The sequence below is a fragment of the Castor canadensis genome, chromosome 13 (genome assembly GCF_047511655.1).
Source record: "Castor canadensis chromosome 13, mCasCan1.hap1v2, whole genome shotgun sequence".
In the NCBI taxonomy this organism is placed as follows: Eukaryota; Metazoa; Chordata; class Mammalia; order Rodentia; family Castoridae; genus Castor; species Castor canadensis.
In genome coordinates, this window is record NC_133398.1 from 44104931 (window position 1) to 44129509 (window position 24579).

The 24579-nt window shown below is 33.5% G+C and overlaps 1 protein-coding gene across 40 annotated transcripts in view; it reads left to right on the forward strand.

The window, feature by feature from the left end:
- Window positions 1-24579, forward strand: part of Lingo2 (leucine rich repeat and Ig domain containing 2) — a 1208229-nt gene that overhangs the window by 913496 nt on the left and 270154 nt on the right. For 3 of the 40 annotated variants that reach the window (XR_012440409.1, XR_012440405.1, XR_012440406.1), the window contains one exon: window positions 2984-23079. The exons of 36 other annotated variants lie outside the window; for them this stretch is intronic. The gene's annotated coding sequence lies outside the window, so the exon portion shown is untranslated. Of the gene's footprint in view, window positions 1-2983; window positions 23080-24579 lie in introns of those variants that run through there. One more of the 40 variants, XR_012440407.1, reaches the window with a different exon arrangement.

Here is a 24579-nt window from a genome sequence, read left to right on the forward strand (position 1 = left end):
GTAATATTCAGTGCTTCCTCACATTTGCCACATGTTTATCACAGTAGAACTGAATTCAAAATTACTGAATGAGAAATACTTCTTCCACAGAATGTTACTGTTGAATAATTAATCAATGAGAAAAAGTATTCAGGTATATATTGTAGTCTTCCTTTGTTCTGTGAATTTCATTTTTATTAAAATGAATATGCTCATGCTGCTAGATTTTCCCTTTTGAGTTGGATTCATAACAGACCTTGAAACAAACCCATAGCACATTTTTAAGAGGTAATGTAGATGAATGCTTTGAGAGCTACTCGGACTGGAATATTCAAAGATGGAAATACATTAGCCAAGGTATTTATTTATTCTGAAGGAAATGCAAACAAGAGTTAATATATTGTATAGGAAAGGAGCAAGCATACATTGTAAAACAGTGATGGCTGGAAACATTGGTGAATGTGAAACAAAACTGAGGTAACAAAACACCTCTTTATTCTATAAGAACAATACGGGTTTACTTGAAGCATTTCTTCCTTTTTTGTGTGTATTGTAGGAGTAATGCACAATATCCACTGAAGAATCCCACATCTCAGTTTCATGTTTTGTCCAGAAATAGCCCCAATTTAATCATCTGTATTTTAAATTCAGACTAATAATTGGAAAGTTTAATGCCTCCCTTAATTACTAATGTTTTTTTAATTGCCTATTTTTCACAAATAGATTATGAACCACAAAATCAATGAGTAGTGATTCTGACCCTCTCACCTTCCCTCCACTTACAATTAGGAGTAGCAAATGTATTTGGATACAGGATTTTGTTTCTTTTTCCTTTTGAGATGCAGGTGTTAACTTGCTTTGTTTTTTTGGTTTTTTTTTGGTTTTTGTTTCCTTGCTTTGCAGTAAAAGTATATGTCTAGAGTGGCATCTGGGGATTTTATAGTTCAGGGCTCTAGGACATAGGTTCTTTTGGAATGGAATAATGTAAACTGATCTACATGAGAAATGAACTAAAACTAATAAACCAAACGAGTAAGTTAACCATAAAGGGGTTTATTTAATTTATCTGAAAAATCTGAAAAGTTTAACTCTATTTAAACCATATTCAGAGCCTCTAGTCAAAAACATTTGTGAATAATTCCAAATAACATACTTTGAAAATGTTTTATTCATTCATTTGGACCTCTTTTATTTAGTACCTATTACATGATACTGGTACACAAGAATCCCTTTTCTCATGGAACTTCCTTTTCTGTTATACAAACAAGATGAATTTAGTTGGTGAGCCTGTTCTGAAAACCAGTGTTACACTTTTTAAAGGAAGATACTCTACAACATGAGCCATACCTCCAGCCAAAATTTTTTCCAGTACTGGTATCTGAACTCAAGGCCCTGCATTTGTCCAGCAAACGCTCTATTACTTGAGCCATGCTCTCAGGATTAATGATTAAGTAAGTTTAGGGAATGTGTTAAACACAGATAAAACAGTTTCTTTCCTACAAGACTACTTAGAACTTTTAATATTTTAATCTTCATCATAAATCTCCAAGAGAGAGAATATAATAAGTAACATTTCATAATCTAATTTACCTATGAAAATCTCTTTGCATCAACTATGTAGCAGCACCAGTGTTCTGTAGAACACACTTTGTAGAATGCTCGTCTAAAACATGCATAAATAACTGCAAAGGGTAAAAATACGAGAATTCACAAGAAGAACCACATATCTAGACTACATTTGATGATAGCTTTATGAAGGAAGTTAAAGTGATTTGCCAAAACACAACCTTAATATAATTCTGATAAAAAATCTATGTGACAGGCATTCTGTAGGAACATTATAATTTTAGGAATGCGTACACATATTGCCTCCAACAAGAGAAATAAATATATTGACAACTTGACAGCAATAGTATGAAGTTTTACTTGGCATTACTCGTGCTATTTATGAGACCTTAAAAAAGACCTTCTAAAATAAGGAATAAGACAAGCATATCTGTCATTTGTAAGTATAAAGAAGTGTAACTGAACAAGGAGCCCCAAGCTAAGTATCTAATGCCACACAGGCTAAAGAATGGAGGGGTGAACATTTCAAATTACACTGTACGCATGTGGAATTATCACTATGAAATCCTCTCATATAACTAATCAATGCTAATTCCGAGCTAACATAAAATATAAAAACTAGCAACTATGAAGAAAGCAGCTGGTGCTTCCAAATATTAAGCTTCTAGAAAACAAGGATTCTCTTTTTCTAGCTCCCTTCTATTTATCTTATACAAGGATGCATGGTATATAAAATAATCCATAAATATTTCTTAACTACTTGAGTGGAAATTGAAGAATTGTCAGGGAATAGATAGTAAAATGGGGCCACTTTAGATACCAGTAGCCATTGGCTTAAGTCATGTAGGCTCCACAAAAGCTAATCCAGCTGTAGATGCTGCCTAAGAAAACCACTTGTTGGCCTGCCCAAGTTGATCTCCAAAGAGGTAAATGACTAGAACTTCTGGCATACGGCTGCCAGTGGAAGGAAGCTTCATTATGCACATGCATAATGTAGTCTCAAAAAATTTGAAGAAGAAACACTAAGAACTAGAAGCCTTATCTGTAGTCACAAGTGGCCTATCTGTGACAGAATGGAGGTTCAGGAAGAACTCAGTCTCTAGGAGATGATTAGCAAACTATATTGGGGTCTCATGTTCTTTATCCAATATCCAGGGTAGGAATCTAGTAATAAGAGATAAATTTTGTCAAGGGATATGGGGCATGAAATTGCAAATTTCTTAGGTCCCCTAGCTTGTCCATTGCTGATTTTTGTGGTGGAGAACAACAGCCTCCTCCACTTCAGAACAGGCTTGGTTTTTATCACCTGGTAGGGCTGATTTTCTGGGACAAAGGCTGGCTCTTTTTGTTAGATTGAATGTTATCTGAACTCAATGAAGAACATTGTCTACTTCATAAGTGCATAGTTAAGCTTATGGATTTCATTTTTCTTTGATAGACACTATCCATGTTTACATAACTGAAGAAACTGAAGTGGAAATGTAATATTCAATTCTTAACTTTGCACAGGATCTGCATATCATACATCAGAGATAGATTCCAGACTCCAGCCCTCAGATCTAGGTCAGTATATCTGTAACTCCACCGTCATCTCCATCCCTTTCCAAATTAGGTTTTATATTTTAGACCATTTAAAAATGATGCTTTCTTTCTCTCTTTCCAAAATATTTCCTTAGGATATGTAATCTATTTATCATTTCAGTTCTCAGGTAATAATCTTATATTTTTCCCCAGGACACTTTATTCTATAAACAATAATAGCATAAAATACCATATCCTGTTTTTTACGTATATATATATATATCCCATTTTCTTATTAATCCTAAACATTAGCATAATCGTGTTAGTGTCTTTTGGGCCAAGACACATTATAAAACACCAAGTATCTTTCATAAAACTCAACATGAAGGTCATTTTGAACACCAGGGAAATAAAGGAGACAGTGAAGACTATATAAGTAGGGAAAATAATGATATTAGTAGAAGAAAAATATGAAGAAAATATTTCAAGAAATAAAGTGTTTCTAAGACTCTTTTAAACAATGACTTTTATATGGCAGTTTTCACATGGAGGAAAAATGTGAAAAGTACTCATGTACAAGGGTATGAACAGTGTTGTTATGCTTAGAAAATATGTACGAACATCAAGATCTTATTTTTCTTATTTTTTTAACCCTTGATGTCAGATGTCTTTCTTTTCTTAACTTTCTTTCAAAATATTGTAGTAGTATATTATCCCAGACAGACACAGGAGCTATTTCATTTATGTTTGGCATTTTTCAACTTAAAGGATAAATTGCATAATCAATTTTATTAGAATTTATTATTTCAGAAGATCACTCTAAGTAGTATATTATTATTTTTTAACTGTATAAGGAGTTAGCAATGTAACTTAGTGGTAGAGAAATGCATTTTAGCATGTATAAGGTCCTGGGTTCAACTCCCAGCACTACCCCTCAAAAAACTATATAAAAATAATATGCCACTTAATCAATTTACATGTAGGGTATATAATATATAACAAACATATAGTATCATACATATAGCATTGTAGATAGTATCTACTGTATTATACTTTGTAATATATTATGAATTTAGGACAGCACTGATGATTTGCATATTTAATAAATTCCTATTCATTTGCCTTTCTATGTAATCTAATTCAAGCATATTGGTTATACTATTTTCACTATATATAACTTGAAGGTTGTTGCCATAAAAATGAAAATTCTATAATTTCTTTTTCTATAAGAGAATAACGTTGAAAATATCATCTGAATGCCACCAAATATATTTTTTCTTTCACATTATAGCAAATTTCTAATTTATTGATTCATTTATTAGGATAAATGATGTGTTATTTTAACGGTGACAAACTAAAAAGTGCAGTGACCTCAATAATCATTACAAATGAACCATTTTAGTTCTAAAAAATATTGCTGCCAGTAGAAACTTTTGCTGTATTTTGGTTTTAAAAATTAAGAACTCAATAGGTGATATGTTAATATCTATAATTCTGAAAGAATGAATATTTAAGTAATTATATGGGTATAATTTTAGGTCTGCATTCTGAACTAACATGATTATGTTTCCTCTGCAGTTTCTGCCCATTAATACTTTATCTGTTCAGAGGTTTATGTTGTCAGCACAATAGTCTGCTTGTAGAAAGACATTTTACAATGCATTTGCCTTTACAATTGCTGTTTCTTTAGTGATGAGTATCTGAGTTATGTCACATATTCTTTCTTACGTCTTTCTCTTATTTACTTATTTGATGGTTCTTCAAACCACCCCTGCTTCCCAAGCCCTTGCGCTAATATGCTGAGAACTTCAAAAATCCTTAGCAAAACTCTACACATTTTGTTTTGTTTTTAAAGGTTTGAAATGTCATCCTAATAGAAAATGTCACCTGCAGATTCTGATTTAGAAAAGTTATCCATGATGATGTGGCCACATTTATTTATTTTGACTTACAAATATAATAATAAATCATTCTAAAATAATGTTGACATTTATGCATTCTGCTACCATGGCAGTTTAACAGCCTTCTCCATATACTGATGCTTGAGTTAAGGATTTGCTATCACATTTTCCAGCTTAGTTCTCCCAATCTTAATACAGCAGACAATGGTACTGTCAACTGCAGAAGTGCCGCAAGAGAAAAAGATGGACAATGTATTCATTTTTATGGGTGATTTTAAACTCCATGCCATTGAGCACATTTCTCTGAATGGCTCTCATAGCTCATAGTCTTTGCTTCTTTACCTTTTCTTTGGGCTACATGAGGCTGATTTTGCTGCAGGTATGGCTTTTGGTTTGATTTAATCCTGCTTTCTCTGCCTACTGACAGGTGCACAGAATGCATTAGCAAGAAAGACATAATTGAAATCAATACCGTGACTATGAAGAGTGCTTCTGTGATGAGTTCTGGTCCTGAGTATTTTATATGCTGCAATAACCATGATGATGTAATGGATTAGACATGTCCATGAATTCTGTTCACCCATACATGAACAACAGCTGACTAATATTTCTCTTATACTGAATTTATCATCTAGTTATTTGGTCTAAGAGTCATTTAATTAAATGAATCATTTAATATGCAAAAACAAGATATTCACTTGTCATGATTCAAGCACAATGAAGAATGTTTTTGCTTTAATTGTAAAAGTTTAAATTTACCTGTGCAAATAAGCATGCATTTAAATTTATGACTGTTTGCACACTAGCTTTCCCTCTTGAGCTCTAATCATTATTGTTTCTTGCAACCTTCATGGTCATCCTCAACTGAGTGTAGCTGTCTTCACTAATTAACAAGGTCACCTTTTTGCAGTGCTTTGCTCTCCTACCATGTCCTGATTCCTCAATCACAATGTTTTCAGTCTTGTAGACATGGGGTAAGGAGGGAAGATGACCTCTCTGTGTTTTATTTTCCTGTATGAAATGTGGAATTTTTAATGGAGAACTTTAATGTCAGATACTAGAGTTATTTAACACCTGTAATGCTAATTTTGATTGGCAACTTAATTGGATTAAGAATTGCCTAAGAGATTACCAAAGCACATGGGTGGATATGCCCAAGATGGTGTTTCCAAAGATGATTAGATTATGAGGGACGAGGAGTCTGACCTAGCAAGTAGAATAATCCCTTGATGGATTCATATTATAGTATGATTGGGAGGTGGTGAAAAGTTGGAGAAAGGGCCTAGTTGGAGGAAATAGGTCATGGTGTACATGTCCTTGGAGGCTATATTTTACCATTGCTCCTATATTCTTCCTCTCTGCTTTCTATCTACCTTGAGGTAAGAACTTCCTCCACCATATGTTCCTGACACCATGATGTTCTGTCCAAGTGCATGGGGACAAGCAACCATGGGCTGAAACTATGAGCCCAAATAAATCTTTCCTCCCTTAAGATGTTTCTATGGCTTATTGTATTAGCAGCAACAGTAAAAGTAACTAAAGTCACAGCAACAAGAAAAATTAAACAATATAACCATCCTTCTGAAAATATTGTCTGGATTTTGAAGGAATCTTCATTTGCTAGCATCCTGTCCTTGGTAATACAGGAGCAGAAATGTGAACCACAATCAGGATATCCCTACCTCCTTGCAGTCAAGAAACCATGAGTAGAGCTATGCATTTACCGTATCAGCAAGAAAATCTTTGCATTTAAATTTCCCTATATCTCTAAAGACACATTAGGGGTATGCAGAACCTGCCATTCAATCTCTCTGCTACTTACATTTAAGCTCCAGTTTTTAGAGTTTTGAAATACGCTTCTACTGTGTGATGATAATTAAATTATATTTACAGAAAGGTTTGGAAAATGCACTGGCATATTACCATTTTTAGACTAGCCTTTTTTTCTACTGTAGCACCAGATTGCCAAAACAGAGTGGAACATGTACACACCATTAGACCTTTTCTCAGATAATGAGTTTTCACTTGTACTTGGCTGTTGTGATCTACAGATTCTCTGACTATTTTATAACATAGCTATATTAGACATCATTTTCTTAGAATTTCCCAATGACAGTATGCTAAGGCTAAAACCTCTGTAGGCTTCTAGTAAATTCTATAAGCAGATGTGAAAGAACAAATGGGCCAGACTTAAAGAACAACCTTTATATTGTCATTCAGACAGCTGAAAGTCTCCAGAGGATCTTTTCTGAGACACACATTCTGTGGTTTTCTCTACAGAAAATGGAATTCAATAGTTGGATGAAATTGGGGAGATGACAGAATCCTTTAGTGTATTTTTTGCAGACTGATACAATACCCATGGAAATACAAGTTTACAAATGATTGAAATTGACTGTCTTGAGTATCTACAAGACTTCCACAATTGTCAGCTGTCAGGAGAGTTGATATCCAGATAAAGGGAATGTCATGATCCATCTGCAATTTTTATTCCATTGCTTTTATACATGCAAATATTAAGGATTATTTACTCAAGAGTGTATTTACTATCAAAGATGCTGAAATACTTTTTAAAGATACATCTTTAACTAAAATAGTATAAAAGTATATCTCTCTAATATCCCATAAGTTCTGTTTCCATTAAGAAAATGTTTTTCTTTTTGCTCAGTTTTATCTTCTAAGATATAATGTCAAGCGTAATCTTTCTTTTTCTCATAAGCCCAATTTAAATGTATGCCTAAAAGTATAACTTTGTTCATTCTCTAAATATAAACCTTGAAGATCATGATAAAGAATATTATATACTTAAAAATATAACTAATAATTTCAGATAATGCAAGGTGGAAGGTGGGTGATTCATTTACTAAACAAACTCACCCTACTGTGTTGATACCAAGTTTTAAAAAGCCATTTTCCAGAGGGAAATGGATCCAATACTAACATAAAGTGTTTATAATAGATACATCACTGTACAGGATATTTATAATATCTAGGGATTCCTAGAGATACTTATTTTTATTATGTAGTTGATAAGTGGCTATTTATAAACTGAGGAAGGTAACAGTTTTACCTTATTGACTAATAGGAGAGATATATATAAACATTTGTTACACAAATTATCTGTTTCCTTTAAAGACAGAAAGAGAGAGAAAGAGGAAAGAGAGAGAGAGAGAGAGAAGACAAAGAGAGAATATAGGGGGGGAAAGCCAAGACCCAGGAAGAATGAATATATGTGTTTCTTAATAAGTCACTATTCTATTGCTAGTCACCATGCAGATCCTCAGAAAACCAGGCCAAAGAAAAGCATGCTGATTCATTTCATTTTTTGTGCTTATCTGTTTATTTTCCTGAAATTGTTTGATCAGTGTGACTTTTCATTTTCCATATCTTTGCCGCTGCATGGACTAGTTCAGAAGATTGGTTGGATATATCAGAATGCCATCTCTTCTGCCTTGTTAACTTTCCTCTAGAAAAACACAGGGGTTCCCAAATAACTACACTCCTTTCCTCCTTTATTGAAGTTTCTCCAACAAATTGAACTCTCTAGGAACTTTCAAATAATGAGGATGACTAATGTTTGAGCTGCTTCGAAAGCCTGCATGTTTTTTTGGAGTATCCAAAATCAGAATCTGTTGAAGTAGGTGAGTAATAACATAAGAAAGGGTGTGCTAAGCTTTGCTTAAAAATCTTGTTGCATGGGACAAAGCTTTGCATTCAGCTTCAGAGTCAGTGACCATAAAGGAAATACATGTCAGAATAAATTTAATTCTCTCTATATTTGATATTTATAATTTTGTGTGAGTGGACCTGTGTTATTGGGCTGCAATATGAGAGTTTTCACATTGCGTACTTTCTCTTCTGCAGTGAAGGAATTGTATAGATAATTCACCTTGTTCATTGTCCAGTTGTTCAATAGTGGTGGCATACTTACATATCTGTGATGGTCAGTGCAGGAGCCAATAGCCACATGTACTCTCTGAGTACATGACATGTGGCTGGCGAGACCAAGGATATCAATTTTTAATTTTATTTTGCTTAAATTTAAGTAACCATTTGTAACTTGAGGCTACTGTATTGAAAAACATAGTCCTAGTTAATATGAGTGCAGCTTGACCTGATTAAAACCAATATTTTATTCAGTGCCTGCATGCATATGCATATGCCTGTTTCTGTAGATACATCTCCAGAGACCCAGAGCTAAAAGAGGATACATAATTCTTTCCCTAAATCTAGTTCACATACACATGAACAGAATGGGTGACATCAGTTCTATCAATAAAGGAACATTTAAGAGGCCATATTAGATAGTAGTTTGAGTATAGGCTTTATAATATGACAAATTTGATATTAAATCCTAAATCTGTCCCTAATTTGCCATGCTACCTTAAAGGAAATATTGAGTTTTTTGAGTTTCAGTTTTCTAAGTTGTAAATTATTTGAAATAGTAACTATACTGTGCCTATTACTCAGAACAAGAAAATTAATGAGGGTAGTGATGACGCTATTGTTTTCATACTTAATGACTGGTTTAGTACTCTCTTAGCTGCTATTGAAAATACTGTCTCCATTCCCCAGATGCAATATGTTCAAAGTTATTAAGTTACCATTTTCAAGGTTATTTAGATTATACAAAATTTGAATTGCATGTTTTTCTAAAGATATTTTCTTTTCATGTTGCTATACTGTCTGTTTTGGTAGTGATCAATTACACTCCTGGCTAAAACCCTAAACTAATCATTTCCTGTTCAGGTATATCACCATGAAAATAACATGTAAGTTGTATTTCCTGTACAAAACAGGATCCTAACATAGGTCTTTAAAATAGGGAAAGGAGAGCCGGGAGGGAGAATGGGAAGAAAGAATAAAGTAAGCAAACAAGAAAGAAGGAGAAACTCTTCCTCAGTCTGTATTTGAGGAATATACATTTGCTCATTTCTGAGAGGGCAGGGAGAGTGAGTGAGAAGCAGAAAGTGAAAAAATATGAATCATATAGACATGATTAGCCAATCCTGAGAGTTCACACACTGCTTGACTCTGCTTTCCTGTTTAAAGGAGGACATGCAAGAAAAAGCTTACAGGAATATGGGTGCCAACAGTTTAGAACATATCACTCTGCCCATATCCACTCACTGTTACTTATTATTTTATATTTAGAGTAATCAAATTTGCAAGCCTTTCCTTGAAGTGTTGGTAGAGAGACCAGAGAATAACCTGGCCACAAGAAAGGTTAACACTTTACCTCTCCTATGTTTGACAATGCCAGAAAGACCTTGAAAGTATTCCCTCAAAATTATTTAATGTATTCCATTTTTGAGTAGTAAACCCCTTGACAGGTGTTCCTGAGAGGTGAGAGTGATTGTTTATAACTCAATGGTAGGAAAAAATTGTCTTCAAACACTAAAATCAGACAAGAAATTGGCATTTTTCTGAAAAATCCAAGTAATCTAGGTCATAATTAATAACCAATAAATAACCCCTAGTGGGCTATATGTAATAATTAGTCATAAAAGCTTCAGGAATGTATAAATGTGTAGTCTATTTATGATTGGGAGACTAAATAACTAAATATTATTTAATTCTACTCTTATGAGCTGAAAGTTTTTAAAAGATTTTTTTTAAAAATTAGGAAAGAGATTGATTTAATTAGGGAATTCAAAGTCCTTATGAAATTATGCCATTTTTCAATCAAGTTCTATGAGATGTATGAGCACATGCATCATAGGGGAATCTCCATCATTCAGAGTTTGGGTACAAATGGTACACTTCTTTGTTGGATCTCAGTCATGGCTCTATTATGGTCTTCCTCATGGGATGTATGGGGATGATACTCCTTTCTCAGTTATGATTTTTATCCAGTTGGGCTCAATATGAATCCCATGAAGAAATTAGTATTAAATATATTTCCCCAAACACCACAAAATACATGTGGAACTAGTCAGCAAATATCAAAAATATTGATGTAATTCTAAAATTTATAGAACTCTACCAATTTTATATCTAGTGGTTATCTTTTCTACCCAAATTTTTCATAGGTACAGAATCTTATAATTCAATCAAATTAAGTATAGCTCCATTTAAAGTAATAGATGATTTTAGAAAACTTGCTATTAATTATAATAATAGCACAAAACAGTATTTCAATCTCCTCCCAGCTCATTAGCTAATAAGAATAACATCTATTATAAATAAAATCAAATTATTCTTTATTTTTTAACTCTTTGGTGAGGGGGCAGTAGGAGGGTATGAACTCAGGGCTTTGCACATTGGTTGAGATAGGCGTCTCGAACTATTTGCTTGGGCTGACTTCAAAGCATGATCCTCCTAATTTCTGCCTTCTAGGTAGCCAGGATTATGGATGTGAACTCTATTTTTTAATTCTTAATGCTGAAGTTTCTGTTTGTTAACATTATCACCATATACTGATCAAGTCAAGGATAGAAAATAGCACAATCACCAAGTATTCTATTGGACTCTACTTCACAAATCTGTGGTTCAGGGACTACATAAATATGGGGAAATTGTTTACTATTTGTCCTGAACTTTATACATTTTATTTTAAATCCTACCAGTTCAATACCTTAAGTGATCAAAACATGGCTAGGGAATAGCCAACCCCAGAAACCAAAGCCATTAGAAATTGGAGAAACACTGAGATACCAGACCTTGAGTTTAAGAAAGAAGTCAATGTGAATTACTCCTGACATGAAGAAAGTGGATTGCTTTTGTCTCTGAGGGTAAAGTAAATTCATTAAGGATTTCTTTTTGTATGCATTAAAATGGTTTAGAGTATGCTAACTGGAAATTCTTGAATTATTTATGCTTGTAATTCTAAAGTGAGGGAAATAAATTGGTGGAATTTTATTGTGTGTGTGGGTTTGTGTGTGTGTGTAGTTTCACAGCCCTGTCTTCCATGATGATAAGCCTGGAAGGGTCAATCTGTTATCTGTTGAAATAAAATATGAAATAACCTGTGAAAAGTATTTGTTCACTGACATATTTCCAGTGACTGGTTTACCATGCCTTACCACTGCCTCAATATTCTAGAACAAAGGAAATTTATTAACTAAATGCTTGTACTGTAAGTTACTTAAAGACAGAGATAGCTTTATCTTTCCAACCCAGCTTAATGTTGACTCCAAGTTTGTAATGTTTTTACTAAAATGAACCATTACCAAAGATGATTTGATTTTTATATATTCACAAGTCAGGTAACAAAAAAATGTTTTTAAGTCATTAGAAAATAGACCCCAATTTTTATTTCAGAAAAATGTAGCTACTATAACTAGAGTAGCAGCAGGAACTGAAGACCTAATGCAATATGAACAGAAATTCCCAAGGGAAACTCAAGCTAGGAGCTAGTGTAAAGCCCTTTCAAAATTTCTGTGTGCAGGACAAGATGACTAGAACAGAGAAAGCTGAACAGAATGTGTCTTGCCCCGAATCCAGGCATCACATGTATCAGGCATTTAATATATAAATAGGTATGAAATATATTTGATGTATGAAAATCTTATATGGATTAAAACTAAAACCAGTACAATCAAAAAACATTTAGAGAAGATAAATAGGATTATGAGAGGAAACTTTTAAAAAATCACAATGGAGCTTCTGAAATTGGAAGCACAATTTAACAAGTGCTTTCAAGATCACATGGGTTTCTTACAGGGACTTAATCTCTGTGATAAATAGATGAGGAAGGAATATGGCATATGGAGCATCTGTACTCTCATGAAATTTCATTATAAGTTGTATGGGAACAAATGAAGAAAGGAGAAGGAGAAGAGATATGATGAGTAGAGAAATTATTTGAATGAGATCATGAGAAATGGAAAGTAGATATTCAAGTGTTAAGGACTCAGAAGAGAGGACTAGACGTCTGAATAACCATAGGCAGTGCAGACATACAAAGTGAGATGATCGATTAGCTCAGTTTCTACTGCTAAGGCCAGATATGTAGAAAAAAAAGTTTACTTCACAATTTTAAAGGATGAATGTCCAAAATGGGGTGGCATTATGGCAATAGTGCATGACAGACAGAAAGAGAGAGAGAGAGAGAGAGATGATATAGTAAGACATGAAACTATAAAACTAGAGAGATCAGAGAAAGATCTATTTTTTTTTTCTCTTTTGTGACAGCATTGTCTCAAAAGCTAATCAGGGGTCCCAAGAACAACAATTCCTTCTGAGAGCAGCTCACTAACGAACTAAAAACCTCCCACTAGACCCAACTTCTTAAAGTACCACCACTTCTTAATATTCCCACACTGGAAATCAAGCTTCCAACACATGAACCCTTAGGGGACACATTCAAATTATCCCCAAATTATAGCACTGATTAAAAACTTTAGATCCCCCAAATGCTCAGAAATTAGAGACAGCACATGCCTAGTGAAGCTGAAACTGAAAATTGAAGTATTGTTTAGAAGTCTGGTAAAAAGCTGTTAGAGCCTCAAATCTCTTCACCCAACCAAAATAGTGTTAGGAAGTTTATTCTCTGTAGAAATTAATTGAGGAAAGTTTTAGCTACATCCAGGAAACCAGATACAATTAAAGGAAGGACAGGAACCATCTTGAACACAGAAAATGAGAATGAACTCTTTTACCCTAATCGGCCCTCCCAGAACTTTGCTATAGGCTTACAATGGCAGACTGGAGAATTATTCTCTGAATAAACAGGTGAAATGAAAAAAGAAAATTCACCACAAGATATATTATCATAAAATTATTTAAATAGATTTAACAAAATAATATTTGTATCTATACTATTTTTGACCCTAAAGCTTGTAGTGATTTTTAAAGTCAAAATTGAAAATTTGACATAAAATTCTTCTCAAAATTGCATTTGGAATATAAACTGGCAATTGTATCCTAATAAAATCTAGATGTCTTAGGAACAATTGTAAGAATTCTGACATTAGATTTACAAAAAGCTAACCAGCCACAAAATAATGGACACTGGTCAATGCTGGTGCAAAAGAAGCTATATTCTGAGAAGGACTTAGGTTCAATTGGTAGCAGTCACAAAAGCCAAAAAGGCAGACATTGAATTTCCTATCTACTTACTCATATATGCAAGGAAATACTACCTGGTGCCCCTGAAGATATGAAACAGCTAAGATTCAGTTTTTTAAAAATCTTCAGTTTCTCCTTCACTTCTTAAAATATTGGCAAGCATATTCCTGAAAGTCTATTTTTGGAATTAAACATTGCTAATTATTTTTAGGCAACAAAAACTTTTGTCTTCAAATTCAGCAGTTACTAAAGTTGGTCTCTGTACACTTCTCTTGACATTACCAGAGCTAAATACATGTATTAACTTCAAATGTAGGCACCTCTCTTAGCTTTTAATAAGTCATGATGGAGACAGAGAAAGATTATTTAGAATGGAGAGGAATGCTTTTTGCTTTAGCTGTTGGAAGTAAGAATCAAAAGATTTTTTCTTGAGGAGGAATTTATTGGTCACTTACATAATTTATTTTCATGACTAATATCTCTTCCTTAAAGAAATTGAGCAAGTCCTTAAAAAAAGATTTCAGGGAATATTTTAAAGGCATTAGTTAACCTGTTCAAAAGCCTTATAAGTCTGTTACAATTTATGTAAAGTAAACATAATTGTGAAATTGGTATTTTAAGAATCCTAAGTGATATTAAATAGCTTTAATCTTTTCAACAGGCTTTCATTATTCAAACTACTTACAGTGGGAAATTGGAAATTGTACTGTATTTGACAAGAAGTTCCAGGCCAAGCTGAAAATAGATTTATACTGCATGGTAATTATTTGCATGGAATCATATTAAAAGCTATCATCCTTAGGGTGAAAAATTATCAAAGAGGTGCTATCAATAATAGCAAATATACAATGAATGGGACCTATACCAGATCCTGTCATTGTGTTATAACTTTTTAAATCATCTCACATCTTCATCATGGAAAATGCACAAATGGGAGAAACACTGTTTGTCTGTACCCCCATAAGTGCACAAAATATGTCTAGAGTTATTTGATAATCATGACCTAAAATGAAATCAAATAGTTGGATCTTACATGAACAAAACTATCAAAATGTGTGGCAATAGTTAAGTTTGCAGAAGAACTATGTTGGCGGAAATGAATAATTAAACTGCTGAGTTCATCAAGTATAATCTATAAGGCATTTCCATAATTTATTTAAATGAATAAATAGATTCCTTGCAAGTAAGTTTGAAAGACATAAAGTACCTCCTCCTCATCTCAATATTAATGCTTCAGAATGTAAACACTGCCATTGTTCTTTTAACATTTCTAAAACATACATTTTAATGATAGGCATTTTAAATAATTAATGTTTTTGCCTATCAATGGAAGTATTCTTATTAGTTAAGTGCATAAATAAAGTCTTACAGAGACAAATTGGTCTTTCAGAGACATTCTACTTAAAGATCATAAAAATCCAAAGAGATAAAAAAAAGGTTAAAATTAATAAATATGTGTGGTTTTTATCCCCATGTAGACTGCCTTTAGCTTCCCTGTGAGTCATTTAGAAAATTTGGACAGTAGACGGAAACATTTCTCAAATGACGATATTTCATCAACATATAACACTGTTTCAAATGATTATACTTGATACAAACCAAGGTATGTTATGCTTGATTTGGACATTATTAAACTTACAAAATTCAAGCCCACTGTTGGAGAGAGCATCTAGGGAGATTTGCTGATCACTGAGAGAAGGCCTGTTAGTGATACTTCTTTTTGTGTGGTCACCACACTTCAATATTTTTTCAGCTTTTTAGGTCAAATATTCAGTTTTCATTATAGCCAAAGGTTAAACGGTGCAAGAAGTCTGGCTTGAGATACTCAAATTCACAAGATATGGATAATTAAACCAAATTCCAATAACTTTGTTTATAAAGATAAGAACATCTTCCTGAACCATAATGTCTGTTTTTTAGAGTTTGGTGGAAATCAGGGTACCTATCAGTTAACACTTTAGACTATTCTTGATTACTGAGCTTAGACTCAGGAAAAAAAAGGGAGACAGAGATAAAGTTTGTTTTACCCAGAATATGGCAAGGACTAGTGAACCATCTATATGCTTCATAATAAAGAACAATTATCTAATGACAAGTCATCAGAATAAATAATTTCCTAGCCAGAGATCAATAAATAATGCTAATTTTCCCTATATGTTTGTCTTTTAATTAAACAATTTTCATTTAATATTTTGCTAGTATTTAAAAGGCGGGCAAGGCTGTTATCTTCATATAGTTACAGAAAACCAAAGAAATCATAGGTAAAATGTGTTAATATCATGTGATTATAATGTAATAAAGGACTTCAGTGATCCTGAGATGATCAAGATTAATGGATTGAGATGCTCAGGGAAGGCATCTCTGTAGATGTCATCTTTGAGCTGAGATCTGGAGACAAAACTAACCACTTGTGAATATCTGAAGAAAGGAAGTCCATGGAAAAGGAACTGCAAAACAATAGTACATGTCAGAAAAGAAAACATTCTGGTGAGAAATACATTCTTGACTTCCCAACTGTGATCAGCAGTTATGTCAGATGCTAGTGCAATACAAATATTTCTGAATGCCTGATTGGAGTATAAATCCTGAGCAGGTGTAGACAGTTCTCAGGTCATTTCTGTGTCCACAAGTCCCTAGATTAGAACCTAGTATAAATGTGCTGATGGTCTTGAGTTCCAGAGACCACAAGTTGAACTTCCAAACCAGAGGCTTAAAGCATTAAGCCTTGAGAAATAGAGGCCATGGCACCAACATTTTAAAGCTAGAGGTTTAGTGCTGTATGTGCTTAAAGCAGAGGATTATTGCTTTGGGCTTAGAGGGCCCTCACCCACTGGCCAGAAGTTATAGCTTCTGAGCTGTGTGTGTTGGAAACCCTGACTCCTGAACCCTTGGCAGCTCTCTCAGACTCTTCTACTGACCAGGACTTGTTTTCTAAATACTCTCAGCTCTGATCTTCATCTCGTCATGGCCTCTCAGCGTCTCCACACTTCCACTATCCTTTGAAGTCTTAGCTTCTTTCAGTTTCTGGCTTCACTTACTGTTTGGAACTCTTAGTCATCTCAAGGTATCACAGCTCTGAGCTTTGGGAATTGGTGCCCTCAGGTCTCAAAGACTCTCTGGAACTCTTCGCTATCTCCTTGTCACCACTGTCATGGCTGGAAGCCCCAGGGTTTTGTCTGCTCTTGATGTAACCAGCCCAACCTGCACTACACATGATAAAAACCACAAGTAGGCAAAGAGATTATTTTATAGAAAAGGGCCTAATATTGCAACACAGAATGTGTATGTAGAGGGAGGAATGTAATACATCATTAATGGAGAAATTCTTAATATATTTCAACAATGAAAAATTCTCAGGGTCTTTCTAACTATTATTGCAGGTTCACTCCACTTGCCTCACTATCATTCAATCAGAGCAGAAGCCCAGAAGAGATAATGGCCCATATAGGGAGGCACTGCTGTTATTACATTATACTTCAGTGACTGGAGTTTATCTTTCTCCTGGCCAAACCAAATAGGGACTTCCTCTTTTGACTCTGCAAATTCCGTGGAGTTTATTCTAAGAAAATTTTACTTACAACCAGGTGCTGTGACTCATGCTTATAATCCCAGCTGCTCAGGAGGTAAAAATCAGGAGGATTGCAGTTCAAGATAAGCCTGGGCAAAAAGTCTGCCAGACACTGTCTCAACCAATAAAAAGCTAGGTGTGGTAAGAAGCACCTGTCATCCCAGCTCTCCAGGAGATATAAATAGAAGAATTGCAAGCTAGTTAGCCAGGGCAAAAAAAAGGTAGACCTTATTTAAAAAATAATGAAAGGAAAAAGGGTTGGGAGCATGGTTCAAGTGGCTGACTGTTGCATAGCAAGCACAAGGCCTCTGTTCAAACCTAAATAATGCCAAAAAAAAAAAAATATTTACCAGCAACATCAAAGTATTGCCAAGAAAATCAAGCACTAGAAATAAATCAAAAGTCCACACCCTCAAAAAGTTGAATGAATTGTGGTGTTGAAACATTGAAATACTATGCTATAAATCTTATATAAGAAAACCTAATGTCACATAATTTTGTTCATGGTATATCATTAAATAAAATGGAACCTCAATCATTTTACTTGGGGGTGTGTATATTATGTTTTAATTTTGAAGAGTCGAATTACTCTTCTTGTTTCTCTGTTGATTTATTTATTGTTTAACTATTTGCTGAGCACATACTAGTTTCTAAGTTTTGAAGTATGTACTAAGGCTACAGCAGTAAAGGGAACAAATTCCTTCCCTTTCATTGTTTACATTTTATACCCATCATATTGCATCATAAAAATAGCTAAGAAACATTTTAATGTAATTTCCACCCTATTTTTGTTTGAAACTTGGATAAAGAATACTTGACATTTGTTTGCTAGTGTGACCGTACCAGTATTGAGCACTTATTTTGTGACAGTCATATTCTCTGTCTTCCTCCCAACCTAGCAGATTTTCCCTATTTTACCTCTGTAAAAGTAAAAGCTAACAGAGGTTAGGCAACTTGTCCTTATACTCTGAAGAAATGGTAGATAGTGAGATAAGTGAGGAGAGAGACTGCAATGATACCTGGTATGATATTGGAAGGTTTCTGATAGTCAACAATGACTCTTCATTGTTGAATTATGTTAAACATTGGTCTATTAATTAGTACCTCTTTAAAGATTTCCATAAAGAATATGAATGAATTCACAAGGAATACATACTGTAGAATATTCTTTACAATGATGAAGTGATAGAAACAAATCGAAGCAAGGTTTTTCTACATTGAAAGCTCCTCTTTAGTTTTGTTTAGTTTTATTTTGTTTTGCTAAACAATACATGTGAAAATAAATAAAATGTTAATACAAAGCCATTCTAGTGGAAAAAGCATTTTCCTTTCAGGAGGAAAAACATTTCAGCCACCTTAGGAAAGAATTAATGCTCTAAAAACTATAAGTGAGTTTCTGCTTCTATCCCCCTGCCTCCCACCATGGTTCTCAAAGAGTAGTTAGCTGCCTCAAAATGTTCACATACAAAAACACACTTCAAACCTGCTGGATCACACTTTCAAAGAGGGTATTAGGGTTGAATTGTACCCCTTTTCTGAAGTTCATATGTTCAAGTTTTAACCCCAATACTCCAGAATGTGAATTTACTTAGCAGTGGTCATTGCTAATGTAATTGCTTAAGCTCAAGTCATACTGGAGCAGAGTAGTTCTCTATTAGAATTTTCTCATATTCTGGTATCTTTGTTAAAAGGGGAAATTTGAACAGAGAGAGAGCAGAAGGAGAAGGAAGAAAGTGGCCATGAGAAAATGAAAGCAGATATCTATAAACCAAGGCACACCGAAAAACTATAGGAAGTATAGAACAGATTCTCTCTCACGGTCCTCAAAAGGAACTAGCCCTGCCAACACCTTGATGTTGGACATGTAGCCTCTAGAATTGTGACAACAAATTTCTGTTTAATCCATTCACTTCATGGTACTTTGTTACCATAGCTATATCAAACTGATACCAAGAGAAGCTGGCATTGTAAAACAATCCCAGTGATTCTGATGAATACTGAAGGCTGAGAGCTAATGACATTGAGTCAACTCATGAGAGACATGAATGAGGCAGCAGGTATAGCAGTAGCTGCTAGAGCAGTGGGCACATTTATCATAAGATAAATTTATGCATATTATTTATTTAATACATGATCTTATTTGTCATAAGATCATCTGTTAAGGTACTAGAGGAATTTTAAAATAAGAGGAGGGGAAACCAGGGGAGAGAGATGTCAGGAAGAAGCTCAACCTCAGGTGGGAACCTAGCTCAAGAGGCACAATTTTCTCCTTAGGAAGAAAAAAGAACATATCTCTTTGAGATATGACAGCAAGAACAGTCTCAAACATCATAAGATTTTGAATTGAGGAGGCAATAAGGAAATTTTTAAAATGTTAAAGCATTTTTAAGCTAAAATTAAGGTTAAGGTTCTTGCACAGTGGTTCTTTTCTTCAATTTTAAAAAATAATATGTTGAATTATGTTATTATTTAAATACATAGAAATTTTCCCAAAGTCACTTTGAAAGCTTTAGCTTTATTTTCTAATATTTCATCATAGGACTTTAAAAGATGCTGATATTATTCTGCAAGTATAATTTTATGTGAAAATAGATGCTTAGAGGGCACTTAATTTATGTATCACTTCTATTCCTCATATATTAAACAGCCCCAGCACAATTAAAGTATTTAACTTTACAGAACAAGAAAATCCACATGCAGATTTTTATCAAGAATATCTTGCATAATATGATATTATGAATTCATAATATGAATTTTTAGAAGTAATTTAAAAATACTTTTAAAGACTTATGTAAATGGTTGGTTTTTTCTTAAGAGATTTGTGTCTGATTTGGGAAAACCATTGCTGGAACCTACATGACCTAGTTCTCTTTATACAATGAGGTTGCTACTCCAGATAAAGCGAGTGTGATTTATCTTAAAACTGTGGAATCTCATTTCTTCTCCTAAATTTGGAGACCTTTTCTTTTTCCTCCTAAAACAAATAGAATGATAAAAACTGGAAAGAAGTTTGAGAAGTCATTAAGTCCAGCTCAAATCTAGACACCAACACTATCTTTTGCTTAAAATAACTCTAGAGGGAAGGTTACGTACCTTAGTCAGCATTCTGCAGTTTAAAACTCCTATTGGCAGGAACCACATTAGCTTAAATGCTTATTGAATCGTGAATCCCATAATAGTCCTGTGTTAGTTCTGAATGTAGAGCTCCTTTTTCTTCTAAAAATTCCCTGTTGTGGAGAGAGTGTCTTCTTGTTTGCTTCTTTATTTTTAAATTAACTTTCATTTTACACAGGAAGTCTTTCTTTTTACTTAAGTGAAGTTTAATTGTATTTCAGCTTATAGAATCTAACAATGAAAGTCTGTTTGGTTATCTCTATGACCTGCAGTTTTGGAGCCCTATAGTTATAATTCAAAAGCATATTTTCCCATAAATATTAATTTGAGGGACTTGATTCTCTAAGATCTTACATTATACTGCTCTTTATTATTGATATAGAATCAACTTCAGAATAGAAAATTAAGATAAAATAATTCAAATTAGCAGAAACAGACATTGATTGGGGGAGAGACATTCATTTAAAATGTAAGATTATCCAGGCACCAGTGACTCACATCTCTGTAATCCTAGCTACTCAGTAGGCAGAGATCAGGATTGTAGTTGGAAACCAGCCTAGGCAAACAGTTCACGAGACCCTATCTCAAAAATACCCAACACAGAAAGAGGCTGGTGAAGTGGCTCAAGGGGAAGGCCCTGATTTCAAGCCCCAGTACTGTAAAACATAAATAAATAAATAATCAAATTACTTCAAAATGAAGAAGGTATTCCATAATATTCCAAATTACTGAGCACACTGAAAAGAATAATCCTTGGACTTAATAAAATGTGTGCCTTCACACAGAGCATTTGTTAATGTGCTATGTGCTAAGTAGGCAGTGGGAAAAAGATAAATAACAATTCAAGGAGGAGGGGGTCAAATAAATATGCAGAAGTTTACAATTTTGTGTAATAAGAGTTATGATACATGTAGGTACAGGGATAGTGTTCTAACAAAATTAGCCTTCATGAAGCAAAGGGTAGTGATGTTTTGAAGTCTTCCATGGGAAAGAAAGTGATCTAGGAAGTCTTCATAACATTTTATACAAATCTTTCAATAATCATTTTACTTTAATTATAATTACATCTTTCAACAGAAGCCTAGTAAGAGCATTATTAGGAAATCATTAAAAAGCCCTCTAACTCCAGCTACACAGAAAGTGGAGGTAAGGGATTGAGGTCTGAGGCTGGCCCTGGGTCATGAAATTCTACCTGAAAATTAACTAAAATAAAAGAGAACTGGATGGACTGTGGTAGAGTGCTTCCTAGCAGGTTTGAATCCCTAAGCTCAAACCCCAGTACTGACAAAAGAGAAAAAAAAATGAAAAAAGCAGTAGTAGATGGGACACGTACGACCTATTTGACTCTGAGATCTTGGTTTCCAAGGAATTGTATGTAGACATACTTGCAAACTAGTCCCAAGCTTCACTAAACTGCGTATTGGAAATGTACTAAAAGATAGGGTCATCATTCAGCTGCTATCTTCCAAGAGTCTAAAGTGCCTTTTTGAGACCCACCCTCCCAAACAATAAACCAAGTAATGGTTTATCATTGGAAAAAAAGTAATGATTATTTTTAGTGATGGCTAAGACTATCCAGCAACTAGAAGTTCTTAAACACACTTGGCCTATTTAAAAAAGAAAAGGAAGAAATAGCAAAAGAAGTTGAAAATAAGAATATTTTCTCTATTTTTGCATATGTAGGACTGTCATATTATTGTTAAAATATTGTAATTTACATTGACATACTCCATTGATGAACATTTATTCCTTGAGTATGTATTTGTAGTAGAAATTTTTAGAAGTAAAATTTTTGAGTCAAAGGATATATACACGTAATTTTGATAACCATATCAATGGCCATCCATCAAGACTTTACCAATTATTCCTTCCATTTAAACAGTGTCTCCCCACACTTTTAGCAGAATGGTACACTATTAAACTTTGCTCATTTTACCCAGTCTGTTAGTTTAAAAGTGAATCTCACTATAGTTGTATTTTATATTTCTCCTCCAATAAGTAAAGATGATAAATACCCTTTTGTGTTTCTCTTATGCAAATTGTCAATTTCTTGTTAATTTGTGAGCGGTAATTAGCCCTTTGTTGTATGAATTGCAAGTGTGTATTTCCTGGCATAAAACTTATCTTTTGACTTGATAATTTTCATTCATGCAAATTTTCTTGAATCTTTATAAATTATACTCATGTATTGTTCCTTTTAATTCTTTAAAAATATTGAATAAAACTTAGAAAAGCCTTTATAATTCTGAGATTATTAAATTTTCTTCCAGTTTTTACTGCTTCGTTCATGTTAAAATCCTTCACCCATGTAAAGAGTATATTATAAAAAGGATGAGAAGAGCACATAACTATTTTTTTTCCACATTACTATCAACTATTAGCATTTCATTGAACAATCAATATTTCCCTAGTGAAGAAAAGTGCCTTGTTATGTTTACTTTACTATATACTTTTATTTCTGATCTTTATTCTTTTAATTTGTATTATACTATCTTAGCTATGTTAACTTTATGACATATTTAATATTGTATAGACTAGTTTCCCTTAATTATTTTATTCCTTTCCTCAGAATTTTCCAGAAATCATTGCTTATATATTTTTCCCATTAAACTTTCGATTGAACAACTTTAGATTATATAAAAATAACCTGGACATATTTTCATTAAGATCCCATAAATTTTTTAGATTAATTTAAGAGAATACACTTATAACATTGAGTCTTCCTATCTAAAAAATGCCCAGTTTTGCATTTGTTTAAATCTTATTTTTGTTTCTTGTTAAAAGTTAGACTTGAATCCATTTATGCTTCATAGTTCTGTTAAGCTTTCTCCTAGCCTCTTGATGACTGTTGTCTATTCTAGAATTTTAATATTTTGTGGTGTGGGGGTCAAGCCCAGAACCTTGCACATACTAGGCAAGGGCTCTACCAGTGAGCTATATTTCCAGCCCAGGCCTGTCTGGAACTTCCTGCCATCCTACTTCCACATTATTCCAAGTGCTGCAATTACAGGCATGTTTCATCATACTTAGTGTCAGTATTTTAAGGCTGACACTTATCTGTTTTTAGAGTTCTAATTGATTCTATGGACTCTTCTAGGTATGTAAACATGGGTCTAGAATCATAACTGTACTACTTCTTTTCAAATTTTTATAACTTGCAAATTTTTTCACTTGTCTCATTGTTTAGTCTAGTATGAAAAATTACTTACAATTTATGATTATTTACGACTACAATATTAAGTAGTTGTGATGATAAAAGACATTGATCTTCAATTTAATGAGTTTAATTTTTAAGCCTAAAAATTTAAATGTATTTGTGCATTTTAATATCTCTGTTTTATTAAGAAATTTTGTCAAAAACAATGTTAGCATGTTTATATTCTTATCACACACCTATCTGCATCAGTAGAAATAAGAAAATAATTTTATATTGCTTAGTTAATATGATTAATTATATAAATACATGTATTTATGTTAAAGCATTCTTGTATTCCAGGAGCACACCAAGTTTCCCATAAATTATTATCATGTTACTGAGATGGTGTATTTTGTTTACTGATTATTCAGGAGCTTTGCATTGATATGGATAAGTGAGCATAGTGTGTAGGTTTGCGTATGTGCATATTTTTACCCATAAAATTAACAACCCCCAAGAGGCAAAAGTCTTTCTTTTTAAATTTTCTATTTAAATTATAGATTGGATGTTGTGTACACATGTATGTAAATGGAAAAATGAGACCTGTCAAAACTATTCCAGGAATTGGGGGGTGGTAGATAAAGGAGATTGATGGAGGGAATTCAACTCTGATATATTGTAAAAACTTTTGTAAATGTTTTTTACAACACAACAATAATAAAGAAAAGAAAAAAGAATGAATCTCTAGGGCTAAGTGTGGTAGTACATACCTGTAACCTCAG